This window comes from Leuresthes tenuis, unplaced genomic scaffold, assembly GCF_036924035.1.
Source record: "Leuresthes tenuis unplaced genomic scaffold, fLeuTen1.0.hap1 SCAF_1, whole genome shotgun sequence".
Taxonomy (NCBI): domain Eukaryota; kingdom Metazoa; phylum Chordata; class Actinopteri; order Atheriniformes; family Atherinopsidae; genus Leuresthes; species Leuresthes tenuis.
The window spans coordinates 44146041-44159422 of NW_027325355.1; the positions used below are offsets into that span (position 1 = coordinate 44146041).

Here is a 13382-nt window from a genome sequence, read left to right on the forward strand (position 1 = left end):
AGGAAGTTGGTCATCTTCAGCTGCTGCTGCTTTGTTGGCAGACATGAAGTGATCTGAGAGTCTCAGTTTCAGTTGCAGAGAATGATCACATCAGAGAAGATGATTTACCCGCTACACATCAGCCTTTCTCGGCAATTATCTGGTTGCATAGAGGAACCATATGATTCCAGTACCTATATAATGCACATTTGTCAGAGACATTGTTACTTACGGCCACACCACCCTGAATATGCCAGACCTTGACTGATCTCAGAACCCAAGCAGGGTTGTACCTGGTTAGTACTTGGATGGGAGACAGCTTGGGAATACCAGGTGCTGTAAGCTTTTTCTCTTCTCTCTACAACCTGCATGTCTTTTGTTGCAACGTCTGATCACCCTGTGACACATGAGGAAGTTGGTCATCTTCAGCTGCTGCTGCTTTGTTGATAGACACGAGGTGATCTGAGAGTCTCAGTTTCAGCTGAAGAGAATAATCACATCAAGGAGGAAGATGAACCCACTACAAGTCAGCCTTTTTCGGCAATTATCTGGTTACACAGAGGAAGTGTATGATTCCAGTACCTATATAATGCACATTTGTCACCGATATTGTTGCTTACGGCCACACCACCCTGAATAAGCCCGACCTCGTCTGATCTCGGAAGCCAAGCAGGGTTGGGCCTGGTTAGTACTTGAATGGTAGACCGCTTGGGAATACCAGGTGCTGTAAGCTTTTTCTCTTCTCTCGACCACCTGCATGTCTTTTGTTGCAACGTCTGATCACCCTGTGACACATGAGGAAGTTGGTCATCTTCAGCTTCTGCTGCTTTGTTGGCAGACACGAAGTGATCTGAGAGTCTCAGTTTCAGCTGAAGAGAATGATCACATCAGAGAAGATGATATGCCCGCTACACATCAGCCTTTCTGGGCAATTATCTGGTTGCATAGAGGAATTGTATGATTCCAGTACCTATATAATGCACATTTGTCAGAGACATTGTTGCTTACGGCCACACCACCCTGAACATGCCCGACCTCGTCTGATCTCGGAAGCTAAGCAGGTTTGAGCCTGCTTAGTGCTTGGATGGGAGACTGCTTGGGAATACCAGGTGCTGTAAGCTTCTTCTCTTCTCTCTACCACCTGCATGTCTTTTGTTGCAACGTCTGATCACCCTGTGACACATGAGGAAGTTGGTCATCTTCAGCTGCTGCTGCTTTGTTGGCAGACACAAAGTGATCTGAGAGTCTCAGTTTCAGTTGCAGAGAATAATCACGTCAGGGAAGAAGATGTGCCCACTACAAGTCAGCCTTTCTCTGCAATTATCTGGTTACATAGAAGAAGTGTATGATTCCAGTACCTATATAATGCACATTTGTCACAGCTATTGTTGCTTACGGCCGCACCACCCTGAATATGCCTGACCTCGTCTGATCTTGGAAGAAAAGCAGGGTTGGGCCTGGTTAGTACTTGGATGGGAGACCACTTCGGAATACCAGGTGCTGTAAGCTTTTTCTCTTCTCTCTACCACCTGCATGTCTTTTGTTGCAACGTCTGATCACCCTGTGACACATGAGGAAGTTGGTCATCTTCAGCTGCTGCTGCTTTGTTGGCTGACACGAAGTGATCTGAGAGTCTCAGTTTCAGCTGGAGAGAATAATCACATCAGGGAAGATGATATGCCCGCTACACATCAGCCTTTCTCGGCAATTATCTGGTTGCATAGAGGAACCGTATGATTCCAGTACCTATATAATGCACATTTGTCAGAGACATTGTTGCTTACGGCCACACAACCCTGAACATGCCTGACCTCGTCTGATCTCGGAAGCCAAGCACAGTTTGGCCTGGTTTGTACTTGGATGGAAGACCTCTTGGGAATACGAGGTGCTGTAAGCTTTTTCTCTTCTCTGTACCACCTGCATGTCTTTTGTTGCAACGTCTGATCACCCTGTGACACATGAGGAAGTTGGTCATCTTCAGCTTCTGCTGCTTTGTTGGCAGACACAAAGTGATCTGAGAGTCTCAGTTTCAGCTCGAGAGAATAATCACGTCAGGGAAGAAGATGTGCCCACTACTTATCAGCTTTTCTTGGCAATTATCTGGTTACATAGAGGAACTGTATGATTCCAGTACCTATATAATGCACATTTGTCACAGTTATGCTTGCTTACGGCCACACCACCCTGAACATACCCGACCTCGTCTGATCTCGGAAGCCAAGGAGGGTTGGGCGTGGTTAATACTTGGATGGAAGACCTCTTGGGAATACCAGGTGCTGTAAGCTTTTTCTCTTCTCTCGACCACCTGCATGTCTTTTAGAAGATTTGCCCACTACAAGTCAGCCTTTCTCGGCAATTATCTGGTTACATAGAGGAACCGTATGATTCCAGTACCTATATAATGCACATTTGTCACAGACATAGTTGCTTACGGCCACACCACCCTGAACATGCCCGACCTCGTCTGATCTCGGTAGCCAAGGAGGGTTGGGCCTGGTTAGTACTTAAATGGGAGACCGCTTGGGAATACCAGGAGCTTTAAGCTTTTTGTCTTCTCTCGACCACCTGCATGTCTTTTGTTGCAACGTCTGATCACCCTGTGACACATGAGGAAGTTGGTCATCTTCAGCTGCTGCTGCTTTGTTGGCAGACACGAAGTGATCTGAGAGTCTCAGTTTCAGCTGCAGAGAATAATCACATCAGGGAAGAAGATGTGCCCATAACAAGTCAGCCTTTCTCTGCAATTATCTGGTTACATAGAGGAATTGTATGATTCCAGTACCTATATAATGCACATTTGTCACAGAAATTGTTCCTTACGGCCACACCACCCTGAATAAGCCCGACCTCGTCTGATCTCGGAAGCCAAGGAGGGTTGGGCCTGGTTAGTACTTTAATGGGAGACTGCTTGGGAATACCAGGTGCTGTAAGCGTTTTCTCTTCTCTCTACAACCTGCATGTCTTTTGTTGCAACGTCTGATCACCCTGTGACACATGAGGAAGTTGGTCATCTTCAGCTGCTGCTGCTTTGTTGGCAGACACGAAGTGATCTGAGAGTCTCAGTTTCAGCTGCAGAGAATAATCACATCAGGGAAGAAGATGTGCCCATAACAAGTCAGCCTTTCTCTGCAATTATCTGGTTACATAGAGGAATTGTATGATTCCAGTACCTATATAATGCACATTTGTCACAGAAATTGTTCCTTACGGCCACACCACCCTGAATAAGCCCGACCTCGTCTGATCTCGGAAGCCAAGGAGGGTTGGGCCTGGTTAGTACTTTAATGGGAGACTGCTTGGGAATACCAGGTGCTGTAAGCGTTTTCTCTTCTCTCTACAACCTGCATGTCTTTTGTTGCAACGTCTGATCACCCTGTGACACATGAGGAAGTTGGTCATCTTCAGCTGCTGCTGCTTTGTTGGCAGACACAAAGTGATCTGAGAGTCTCAGTTTCAGTTGCAGAGAATGATCACATCAGAGAAGATGATTTGCCCGCTACACATCAGCCTTTCTCGGCAATTATCTGGTTGCATAGAGGAACCGTATGATTCCAGTACCTATATAATGCACATTTGTCAGAGACATTGTTGCTTACGGCCACACCACCCAGAATAAGCCCAACCTCGTCTGATCTCGGACACCAAGAAGGTTGTACCTGGTTAGTACTTGGATGGGAGACAGCTTGGGAATACCAGGTGCTGTAAGCTTTTTCTCTTCTCTCTACCACCTGCATGTCTTTTGTTGCAACGTCTGATCATCCTGTGACACGTGAAGAAGTTGGTCATCTTCAGCTGCTGCTGCTTTGTTGATAGACACGAGGTGATCTGAGAGTCTCAGTTTCAGCTGAAGAGAATAATCACATCAAGGAGGAAGATGAACCCACTACAAGTCAGCGTTTTTCGGCAATTATCTGGTTACACAGAGGAAGTGTATGATTCCAGTACCTATATATTGCACATTTGTCACCGATATTGTTGCTTACGGCCACACCACCCTGAATAAGCCCGACCTCGTCTGATCTCGGAAGCCAAGCAGGGTTGGGCCTGGTTAGTACTTGAATGGTAGACCGCTTGGGAATACCAGGTGCCTTAAGCTTTTTCTCTTCTCTCTACCACCTGCATGTCTTTTGTTGCAACGTCTGATCACCCTGTGACACATGAGGAAGTTGGTCATCTTCAGCTTCTGCTGCTTTGTTGGCAGACACGAAGTGATCTGAGAGTCTCATTTTCAGCTGAAGAGAATGATCACATCAGAGAAGATGATATGCCCGCTACACATCAGCCTTTCTCGGCAATTATCTGGTTGCATAGAGGAACCGTCTGATTCCACTACCTATATAATGCACATTTGTCAGAGACATTGTTGCTTACGGCCACACCACCCTGAACATGCCCGACCTCGTCTGATCTCGGAAGCCAAGCAGGGTTGAGCCTGCTTAGTACTTGGATGGGAGACTGCTTGGGAATACCAGGTGCTGTAAGCTTCTTCTCTCCTCTCTACCACCTGCATGTCTTTTGTTGCAACGTCTGATCACCCTGTGACACATGAGGAAGTTGGTCATCTTCAGCAGCTGCTGCTTCTTTGTTGGCAGACACGAAGTGATCTGAGAGTCTCAGTTTCAGCTGCAGAGAATAATCACATCAGGGAAGAAGATGTGCCCACTACAAGTCAGCCTTTCTCTGCAATTATCTGGTTACATAGAAGAAGTGTATGATTCCAGTACCTATATAATGCACATTTGTCACAGCTATTGTTGCTTACGGCCGCACCACCCTGAATATGCCCGACCTCGTCTGATCTTGGAAGCCAAGGAGGGTTGGGCGTGGTTAGTACTTGGATGGAAGACCTCTTGGGAATACCAGGTACTGTAAGCGTTTTCTCTTCTCTCTACCACCTGCATGTCTTTTGTTGCAACGCCTGATCACCCTGTGACACATGAGGAAGTTGGTCATCTTCAGCTGCTGCTTCTTTGTTGGCAGACACGAAGTGATCTGAGAGTCTCAATTTCAGCTGCAGAGAATAATCACATCAGGGAAGAAGATGTGCCCACTACAAGTCAGCCTTTCTCGGCAATTATCTGGTTGCATAGAGGAACCGTATGATTCCAGTACCTATATAATGCACATTTGTCAGAGACATTGTTGCTTACGGCCACACAACCCTGAACATGCCCGACCTCGTCTGATCTCGGAAGCCAAGCACAGTTGGGCCTGGTTTGTACTTGGATGGAAGACCTCTTGGTCATCTTCAGCTACTGCTGCTTTGTTGGCAGACACGAAGTGATCTGAGAGTCTCAGTTTCAGTTGCAGAGAATGATCACATGAGGGAAGAAGATTTGCCCACTACAAGTCTGCCTTTCTCGGCAATTATCTGGTTACATAGAGGAACCGTATGATTCCAGTACCTATATAATGCACATTTGTCACAGACATTGTTGCTTACGGCCACACCACCCTGAACATCCCCGACCTCGTCTGATCTCGGTAGCCAAGGACGGTTGGGCCTGGTTAGTACTTAAATGGAAGACCGCTTGGGAATACCAGGAGCTGTAAGCTTTTTGTCTTCTCTCGACCACCTGCATGTCTTTTGTTGCAACGTCTGATCACCCTGTGACACATGAGGAAGTTGGTCATCTTCAGCTGCTGCTGCTTCTTTGTTGGCAGACACGAAGTGATCTGAGAGTCTCAATTTCAGCTGCAGAGAATAATCACATCAGGGAAGAAGATGTGCCCACTACAAGTCAGCCTTTCTCGGCAATTATCTGGTTACATAGAGGAAGTGTATGATTCCAGTACCTATATAATGCACATTTGTCACAGATATTGTTGCTTACGGCCACACCACCCTGAATAAGCCCGACCTCGTCTGATCTTGGAAGTCAAGCAGGTTTGGGCCTGGTTAGTACTTGGATGGGAGACTGCTTGGGAATACCAGGTGCTGTAAGCTTTTTCTCTTCTCTCTACCACCTGCATGTCTTTTGTTGCAACGTCTGATCACCCTTTGACACATGAGGAAGTTGGTCATCTTCAGCTGCTGCTGCTTTGTTGGCAGACACAAAGTGATCTGAGAGTCTCATTTTCAGCTGGAGAGAATTATCACGTCAGGGAAGAAGATGTGCCCACTACATATCAGCCTTTCTCGGCAATTATCTGGTTACATAGAGGAAGTGTATGATTCCATTGCCTATATAATGCACATTTGTCACGGAGATTGTTACTTACGGCCGCACCACCCTGAATATGCCCGACCTCGTCTGATCTTGGAAGCCAAGGAGGGTTGGGCGTGGTTAGTACTTGGATGGAAGACCTCTTGGGAATACCAGGTGCTGTAAGCTTTTTCTCTTCTCTCTACCACCTGCATGTCTTTTGTTGCAACGTCTGATCACCCTTTGACACATGAGGAAGTTGGTCATCTTCAGCTGCTGCTGCTTTGTTGGCAGACACAAAGTGATCTGAGAGTCTCAATTTTCAGCTGGAGAGAATTATGACGTCAGGTAAGAAGATGTGCCCACTACATATCAGCCTTTCTCGGCAATTATCTGGTTACATAGAGGAAGTGTATGATTCCATTGCCTATATAATGCACATTTGTCACGGAGATTGTTACTTACGGCCAAACCACCCTGAATATGTCTGACCTTGTCTGATCTTGGAACCCAAGCAGGGTTGGACCTGGTTAGTACTTGAATGGGAGACCCCTTGGGAATGCCAGGTGCTTTAAGCTTTTTCTCTTCTCTCTACCACCTGCATGTATTTTGTTGCAAGGTCTGATCGCCCTGTGACACATGAGGAAGTTGGTCATCTTCAGCTGCTGCTGCTTTGTTGGCAGACACGAAGTGATCTGAGAGTCTCAATTTCAGCTGCAGAGAATAATCACGTCAGGGAAGAAGATGTGCCCACTACAAGTCAGCCTTTCTCGGCAATTATCTGGTTACATAGAGGAAGTGTATGATTCCAGTACCTATATAATGCACATTTGTCACAGATATTGTTGCTTACGGCCACACCACCCTGAATAAGCCCGACCTCGTCTGATCTTGGAAGTCAAGCAGGTTTGGGCCTGGTTAGTACTTGGATGGGAGACTGTCTGGGAATACCAGGTGCTGTAAGCTTTTTCTCTTCTCTCTACCACCTGCATGTCTTTTGTTGCAACGTCTGATCACCCTTTGACACATGAGGAAGTTGGTCATCTTCAGCTGCTGCTGCTTTGTTGGCAGACACAAAGTGATCTGAGAGTCTAATTTTCAGCTGGAGAGAATTATCACGTCAGGGAAGAAGATGTGCCCACTACATATCAGCCTTTCTCGGCAATTATCTGGTTACATAGAGGAAGTGTATGATTCCAGTACCTATATATTGCACATTTGTCACCGATATTGTGGCTTACGGCCACACCACCCTGAATAAGCCCGACCTCGTCTGATCTCGGAAGCCAAGCAGGGTTGGGCCTGGTTAGTACTTGAATGGTAGACCGCTTGGGAATACCAGGTGCCTTAAGCTTTTTCTCTTCTCTCTACCACCTGCATGTCTTTTGTTGCAACGTCTGATCACCCTGTGACACATGAGGAAGTTGGTCATCTTCAGCTTCTGCTGCTTTGTTGGCAGACACGAAGTGATCTGAGAGTCTCAGTTTCAGCTGAAGAGAATGATCACATCAGAGAAGATGATATGCCCGCTACACATCAGCCTTTCTCGGCAATTATCTGGTTGCATAGAGGAACCGTATGATTCCACTACCTATATAATGCACATTTGTCAGAAACATTGTTGCTTACGGCCACACCACCCTGAACATGCCCGACCTCGTCTGATCTCGGAAGCCAAGCAGGGTTGAGCCTGCTTAGTACTTGGATGGGAGACTGCTTGGGAATACCAGGTGCTGTAAGCTTCTTCTCTTCTCTCTACCACCTGCATGTCTTTTGTTGCAACGTCTGATCATCCTGTGACACATGAGGAAGTTTGTCATCTTCAGCAGCTGCTGCTTCTTTGTTGGCAGACACGAAGTGATCTGAGAGTCTCAGTTTCAGCTGCAGAGAATAATCACATCAGGGAAGAAGATGTGCCCACTACAAGTCAGCCTTTCTCTGCAATTATCTGGTTACATAGAAGAAGTGTATGATTCCAGTACCTATATAATGCACATTTGTCACAGCTTTTGTTGCTTACGGCCGCACCACCCTGAATATGCCCGACCTCGTCTGATCTTGGAAGCCAAGGAGGGTTGGGCGTGGTTAGTACTTGGATGGAAGACCTCTTGGGAATACCAGGTACTGTAAGCGTTTTCTCTTCTCTCTACCACCTGCATGTCTTTTGTTGCAACGCCTGATCACCCTGTGACACATGAGGAAGTTGGTCATCTTCAGCTGCTGCTTCTTTGTTGGCAGACACGAAGTGATCTGAGAGTCTCAATTTCAGCTGCAGAGAATGATCACATCAGAGAAGAAGATGTGCCCACTACAAGTCAGCCTTTCTCGGCAATTATCTGGTTGCATAGAGGAACTGTATGATTTCAGTACCTATATAATGCACATTTGTCAGAGACATTGTTGCTTACGGCCACACAACCCTGAACATGCCCGACCTCGTCTGATCTCGGAAGCCAAGCACAGTACGGCCTGGTTTGTACTTGGATGGAAGACCTCTTGGTCATCTTCAGCTACTGCTGCTTTGTTGGCAGACACGAAGTGATCTGAGAGTCTCAGTTTCAGTTGCAGAGAATGATCACATGAGGGAAGAAGATTTGCCCACTACAAGTCTGCCTTTCTCGGCAATTATCTGGTTACATAGAGGAACCGTATGATTCCAGTACCTATATAATGCACATTTGTCACAGACATTGTTGCTTACGGCCACACCACCCTGAACATGCCCGACCTCGTCTGATCTCGGTAGCCAAGGACGGTTGGGCCTGGTTAGTACTTAAATGGGAGACCGCTTGGGAATACCAGGAGCTGTAAGCTTTTTGTCTTCTCTCGACCACCTGCATGTCTTTTGTTGCAACGTCTGATCACCCTGTGACACATGAGGAAGTTGGTCATCTTCAGCTGCTGCTGCTTCTTTGTTGGCAGACACGAAGTGATCTGAGAGTCTCAATTTCAGCTGCAGAGAATAATCACATCAGGGAAGAAGATGTGCCCACTACAAGTCAGCCTTTCTCGGCAATTATCTGGTTACATAGAGGAAGTGTATGATTCCAGTACCTATATAATGCACATTTGTCACAGTTATGGTTGCTTACGGCCACACCACCCTGAACATACCCGACCTCGTCTGATCTCGGAAGCCAAGGAGGGTTGGGCGTGCTTAGTACTTGGATGGAAGACCTCTTGGGAATACCAGGTGCTGTAAGCTTTTTCTCTTCTCTCGACCACCTGCATGTCTTTTGTTGCAATGTCTGATCACCCTGTGACACATGAGGAAGGTGGTCATCTTCAGCTGCTGCTGCTTTGTTGGCAGACACAAAGTGATCTGAGAGTCTCAGTTTCAGTTGCAGAGAATGATCACATCAGAGAAGATGATATGCCCGCTACACATCAGCCTTTCTCGGCAATTATCTGGTTGCATAGAGGAACCGTATGATTCCAGTACCTATATAATGCACATTTGTCAGAGACATTGTTGCTTACGGCCACACCACCCTGAACATGCCCGACCTTGTCTGATCTCGGAATTATAGCACGGTTGGTCCTGGTTAGTACTTGGATGGGAGTCCGCTTGGGAATACCAGTTGCTGTAAGCTTCTTCTCTTCTCTCTACCACCTGCATGTCTTTTGTTGCAACGTCTGATCATCCTGTGACACATGAGGAAGTTGGTCATCTTCAGCAGCTGCTGCTGCTTTGTTGGCAGACACGAAGTGATCTGAGAGTCTCAGTTTCAGCTGCAGAGAATAATCACATCAGGGAAGAAGATGTGCCCACTACAAGTTAGCCTTTCTCTGCAATTATCTGGTTACATAGAGGAAGTGTATGGTTCCAGTACTTATATAATGCACATTTGTCACAGATATTGTTGCTTACGGCCACACCACCCTGAATAAACCAGACCTCGTCTGATCTTGGAAGCAAAGCAGGGTTGGGCCTGTTTAGTACTTGGATGGGAGACCACTTGGGAATACCAAGTGCTGTAAGCTTTTTCTCTTCTCTCAACCACCTGCATGTCTTTTGTTGCAACGTCTGATCACCCTGTGACACATGAGGAAGGTGGTCATCTTCAGCTGCTGCTGCTTTGTTGGCAGACACGAAGTGATCTGAGAGTCTCATTTTCAGTTGGAGAGAATTATCACGTCAGGGAAGAAGATGTACCCAATACATATCAGCCTTTCTCGGCAATTATCTGGTTACATAGAGGAACCATATGATTCCAGTGCCTATATAATGCACATTTGTCAGATATGTTGTTGCTTACGGCCATACCACCCTGAACATGCCCGACCTCGTCTGATCTCAGAAGCCAAGCAGGGTTGGTCCTGGTTAGTACTTGGATGGGAGACTGCTTGGGAATACCAGGTGCTGTAAGCTTCTTCTCTTCTCTCTACCACCTGCATGTCTTTTGTTGCAACGTCTGATCACCCTGTGACACATGAGGAAGGTGGTCATCTTCAGCTGCTGCTGCTTTGTTGGCAGACACGAAGTGATCTGAGAGTCTCAGTTTAAGTTGCAGAGAATGACCACATCAGAGAAGATGATATGCCCGCTACACATCAGCCTTTCTCGGCAATTATCTGATTGCATAGAGGAACCGTATGATTCCAGTACCTATATAATGCACATTTGTCAGAGACATTGTTGCTTACGGCCTCACCACCCTGAACATGCCTGACCTCGTCTGATCTTGCAAGCCAAGCAGGGTTGGGCCTGGTTAGTACTTCAATGGGAGACTGCTTGGGAATACCAGGTGCTGTAAGCGTTTTCTCTTCTCTCTACAACCTGCATGTCTTTTGTTGCAACGTCTGATCACCCTGTGACACATGAGGAAGTTGGTCATCTTCAGCTGCTGCTGCTTTGTTGGAAGACACGAAGTGATCTGAGAGTCTCAGTTTCAGCTGAAGAGAATAATCACGTCAGGGAAGATGTTTCCACTACTTATCAGCCTTTCTTGGCAATTATCTGGTTGCATAGAGGAACCGTATGATTCCAGTACCTATACAGTTTATATTTGTCACAGACATTGTTGCTTACGGCCACACCACCCTGAATATGCCCGACCTCGTCTGATCTCGGAAGCCAAGGAGGGTTGGGCCTGGTTAGTACTTCAATGGGAGACTGCTTGGGAATACCAGGTGCTGTAAGCGTTTTCTCTTCTCTCTACAACCTGCATGTCTTTTGTTGCAACGTCTGATCACCCTGTGACACATGAGGAAGTTGGTCATCTTCAGCTGCTGCTGCTTTGTTGGAAGACACGAAGTGATCTGAGAGTCTCAGTTTCAGCTGAAGAGAATAATCACGTCAGGGAAGAAGATGTGCCCACTACACATCAGCCTTTCTCAGCAATTATCTGGTTACATAGAGGAACCGTATGATTCCTGTACTTATATAATGCACATTTGTCACAGACATTGTTGCTTACGGCCACACCACCCTCAATATGCCTGACCTCGTCTGATCTCGGAAGCCAAGCAGGGCTGGGCCTGGTTAGTACTTGGGTGGGAGACCGCTTGAAAATACCATTTGCTGTAAGCTTTTTCTCTTCTCTCTACAACCTGCATGTCTTTTGTTGCAACGTCTGATCACCCTGTGACACATGAGGAAGTTGGTCATCTTCAGCTGCTGCTGCTGCTTTGTTGGCAGACATGAAGTGATCTGAGAGTCTCAGTTTCAGCTCCAGAGAATAATCACATCAAGGAGGAAGATGTGCCCACTAAGAGTCAGCCTTTCTCGGCAATTATCTGGTTACATAGAGGAAGTGTATGATTCCAGTACCTATATAATACACATTTGTACCAGATATTGTTGCTTACCGCCACACCACCCTGAATAAGCTCAACCTCGTCTGATCTCGGAAGCCAAGCAGGGTTGGGCCTGGTTAGTTCTTGAATGGGAGACCGCTTGCGAATACCAGGTGCTGTAAGCTTTTTCTCTTCTCTCTACCACCTGCATGTCTTTTGTTGCAACGTCTGATCACCCTGTGACACATGAGGAAGTTGGTCATCTTCAGCTTCTGCTGCTTTGTTGGCAGACACAAAGTGATCTGAGAGTCTCAGTTTCAGCTGAAGAGAATGATCACATCAAGAAGGAAGATGTGCCCACTAAGAGTCAGCCTTTCTCGGCAATTATCTGGTTACATAGAGGAAGTGTATGATTCCAGTACCTATATAATACACATTTGTCACAGAGATTGTCGCTTACGGCCACACCACCCTGAATATAATATGCCCGACCTCGTCTGATCTCGGAAGCCAAGCAGGGTTGTGCCTGGTTAGTACTTGGGTGGGAGACTGCTTGGGAATACCAGGTGCTGTAAGCTTTTTCTCTTCTCTCTACCACCTGCATGTCTTTTGTTGTAACATCTGATCACCCTGTGACACATGAGGAAGTTGGTCATCTTCAGCTGCTGCTGCTTTGTTGGCAGACACGAAGTGATCTGAGAGTCTCAGTTTCAGCTGCAGAGAATAATCACATCAGGGAAGAAGATGTGCCCACTACAAGTTAGCCTTTCTTGGCAATTATCTGGTTGCATAGAGGAACCGTATGATTCCAGTACCTATATAATGCACATTTGTCACAGACATTGTTACTTACGGCCACACCACCCTGAATATGCCCGACCTCGTCTGATCTCAGAACCCAAGCAGGGTTGGGCCTTGTTAGTACTTGAATGGGAGACTGCTTGGGAATACCAGGTGCTGTAAATTTTTTCTCTTCTCTCTACCACCTGCATGTCTTTTGTTGCAATGTCTGATCGCCCTGTGACACATGAGGAAGGTGGTCATCTTCAGCTGCTGCTGCTTTGTTGGCAGACACGAAGTGATATGAGAGTCTCAGTTTCAGCTGGAGAGAATAATCACGTCAGGGAAGATGTTTCCACTACTTATCAGCCTTTCTTGGCAATTATCTGGTTGCATAGAGGAACCGTATGATTCCAGTACCTATACAGTTTATATTTGTCACAGACATTGTTGCTTACGGCCACACCACCCTGAATATGCCCGACCTCGTCTGATCTCGGAAGCCAAGGAGGGTTGGGCCTGGTTAGTACTTCAATGGGAGACTGCTTGGGAATACCAGGTGCTGTAAGCGTTTTCTCTTCTCTCTACAACCTGCATGTCTTTTGTTGCAACGTCTGATCACCCTGTGACACATGAGGAAGTTGGTCATCTTCAGCTGCTGCTGCTTTGTTGGAAGACACGAAGTGATCTGAGAGTCTCAGTTTCAGCTGAAGAGAATAATCACGTCAGGAAAGAAGA

General features: G+C 46.6%; 2 non-coding genes and 29 pseudogenes across 2 annotated transcripts; all 31 read left to right on the plus strand.

The window, feature by feature from the left end:
- The first annotated feature begins 593 nt into the window (after positions 1-593).
- LOC140297895 (5S ribosomal RNA) lies at positions 594-712 on the plus strand. Its single transcript, XR_011913590.1, has one exon. It is a non-coding gene; the product is annotated as a 5S ribosomal RNA (ribosomal RNA).
- A 269-nt stretch (positions 713-981) lies between these two features.
- Positions 982-1100, plus strand: LOC140289346 (5S ribosomal RNA; annotated as a pseudogene).
- Positions 1101-1369: 269 nt separating this feature from the next.
- On the plus strand, positions 1370-1488 carry LOC140305023 (5S ribosomal RNA; annotated as a pseudogene).
- Positions 1489-1757: 269 nt separating this feature from the next.
- LOC140292854 (5S ribosomal RNA) lies at positions 1758-1876 on the plus strand (annotated as a pseudogene).
- Positions 1877-2145: 269 nt separating this feature from the next.
- On the plus strand, positions 2146-2264 carry LOC140268898 (5S ribosomal RNA; annotated as a pseudogene).
- A 141-nt stretch (positions 2265-2405) lies between these two features.
- LOC140288984 (5S ribosomal RNA) lies at positions 2406-2524 on the plus strand (annotated as a pseudogene).
- A 269-nt stretch (positions 2525-2793) lies between these two features.
- Positions 2794-2912, plus strand: LOC140288599 (5S ribosomal RNA; annotated as a pseudogene).
- Positions 2913-3181: 269 nt separating this feature from the next.
- Positions 3182-3300, plus strand: LOC140288600 (5S ribosomal RNA; annotated as a pseudogene).
- Positions 3301-3956: 656 nt separating this feature from the next.
- Positions 3957-4075, plus strand: LOC140301003 (5S ribosomal RNA; annotated as a pseudogene).
- Positions 4076-4344: 269 nt separating this feature from the next.
- Positions 4345-4463, plus strand: LOC140300471 (5S ribosomal RNA; annotated as a pseudogene).
- Positions 4464-4735: 272 nt separating this feature from the next.
- Positions 4736-4854, plus strand: LOC140294118 (5S ribosomal RNA; annotated as a pseudogene).
- Positions 4855-5416: 562 nt separating this feature from the next.
- LOC140291743 (5S ribosomal RNA) lies at positions 5417-5535 on the plus strand (annotated as a pseudogene).
- Positions 5536-5807: 272 nt separating this feature from the next.
- Positions 5808-5926, plus strand: LOC140298335 (5S ribosomal RNA; annotated as a pseudogene).
- Positions 5927-6195: 269 nt separating this feature from the next.
- LOC140292689 (5S ribosomal RNA) lies at positions 6196-6314 on the plus strand (annotated as a pseudogene).
- A 270-nt stretch (positions 6315-6584) lies between these two features.
- Positions 6585-6703, plus strand: LOC140297142 (5S ribosomal RNA; annotated as a pseudogene).
- A 269-nt stretch (positions 6704-6972) lies between these two features.
- LOC140301723 (5S ribosomal RNA) lies at positions 6973-7091 on the plus strand (annotated as a pseudogene).
- Positions 7092-7360: 269 nt separating this feature from the next.
- LOC140301004 (5S ribosomal RNA) lies at positions 7361-7479 on the plus strand (annotated as a pseudogene).
- A 269-nt stretch (positions 7480-7748) lies between these two features.
- On the plus strand, positions 7749-7867 carry LOC140300482 (5S ribosomal RNA; annotated as a pseudogene).
- A 272-nt stretch (positions 7868-8139) lies between these two features.
- LOC140294119 (5S ribosomal RNA) lies at positions 8140-8258 on the plus strand (annotated as a pseudogene).
- A 562-nt stretch (positions 8259-8820) lies between these two features.
- Positions 8821-8939, plus strand: LOC140280456 (5S ribosomal RNA; annotated as a pseudogene).
- Positions 8940-9211: 272 nt separating this feature from the next.
- Positions 9212-9330, plus strand: LOC140319798 (5S ribosomal RNA; annotated as a pseudogene).
- Positions 9331-9599: 269 nt separating this feature from the next.
- Positions 9600-9718, plus strand: LOC140295889 (5S ribosomal RNA; annotated as a pseudogene).
- Positions 9719-9990: 272 nt separating this feature from the next.
- LOC140317636 (5S ribosomal RNA) lies at positions 9991-10109 on the plus strand (annotated as a pseudogene).
- A 269-nt stretch (positions 10110-10378) lies between these two features.
- Positions 10379-10497, plus strand: LOC140299049 (5S ribosomal RNA). Its single transcript, XR_011914634.1, has one exon. It is a non-coding gene; the product is annotated as a 5S ribosomal RNA (ribosomal RNA).
- A 269-nt stretch (positions 10498-10766) lies between these two features.
- LOC140292648 (5S ribosomal RNA) lies at positions 10767-10885 on the plus strand (annotated as a pseudogene).
- A 266-nt stretch (positions 10886-11151) lies between these two features.
- LOC140303086 (5S ribosomal RNA) lies at positions 11152-11270 on the plus strand (annotated as a pseudogene).
- Positions 11271-11539: 269 nt separating this feature from the next.
- LOC140294231 (5S ribosomal RNA) lies at positions 11540-11658 on the plus strand (annotated as a pseudogene).
- A 272-nt stretch (positions 11659-11930) lies between these two features.
- On the plus strand, positions 11931-12049 carry LOC140293940 (5S ribosomal RNA; annotated as a pseudogene).
- A 269-nt stretch (positions 12050-12318) lies between these two features.
- On the plus strand, positions 12319-12442 carry LOC140268579 (5S ribosomal RNA; annotated as a pseudogene).
- A 269-nt stretch (positions 12443-12711) lies between these two features.
- LOC140292445 (5S ribosomal RNA) lies at positions 12712-12830 on the plus strand (annotated as a pseudogene).
- A 266-nt stretch (positions 12831-13096) lies between these two features.
- LOC140303091 (5S ribosomal RNA) lies at positions 13097-13215 on the plus strand (annotated as a pseudogene).
- The last annotated feature ends 167 nt before the right edge of the window (positions 13216-13382 follow it).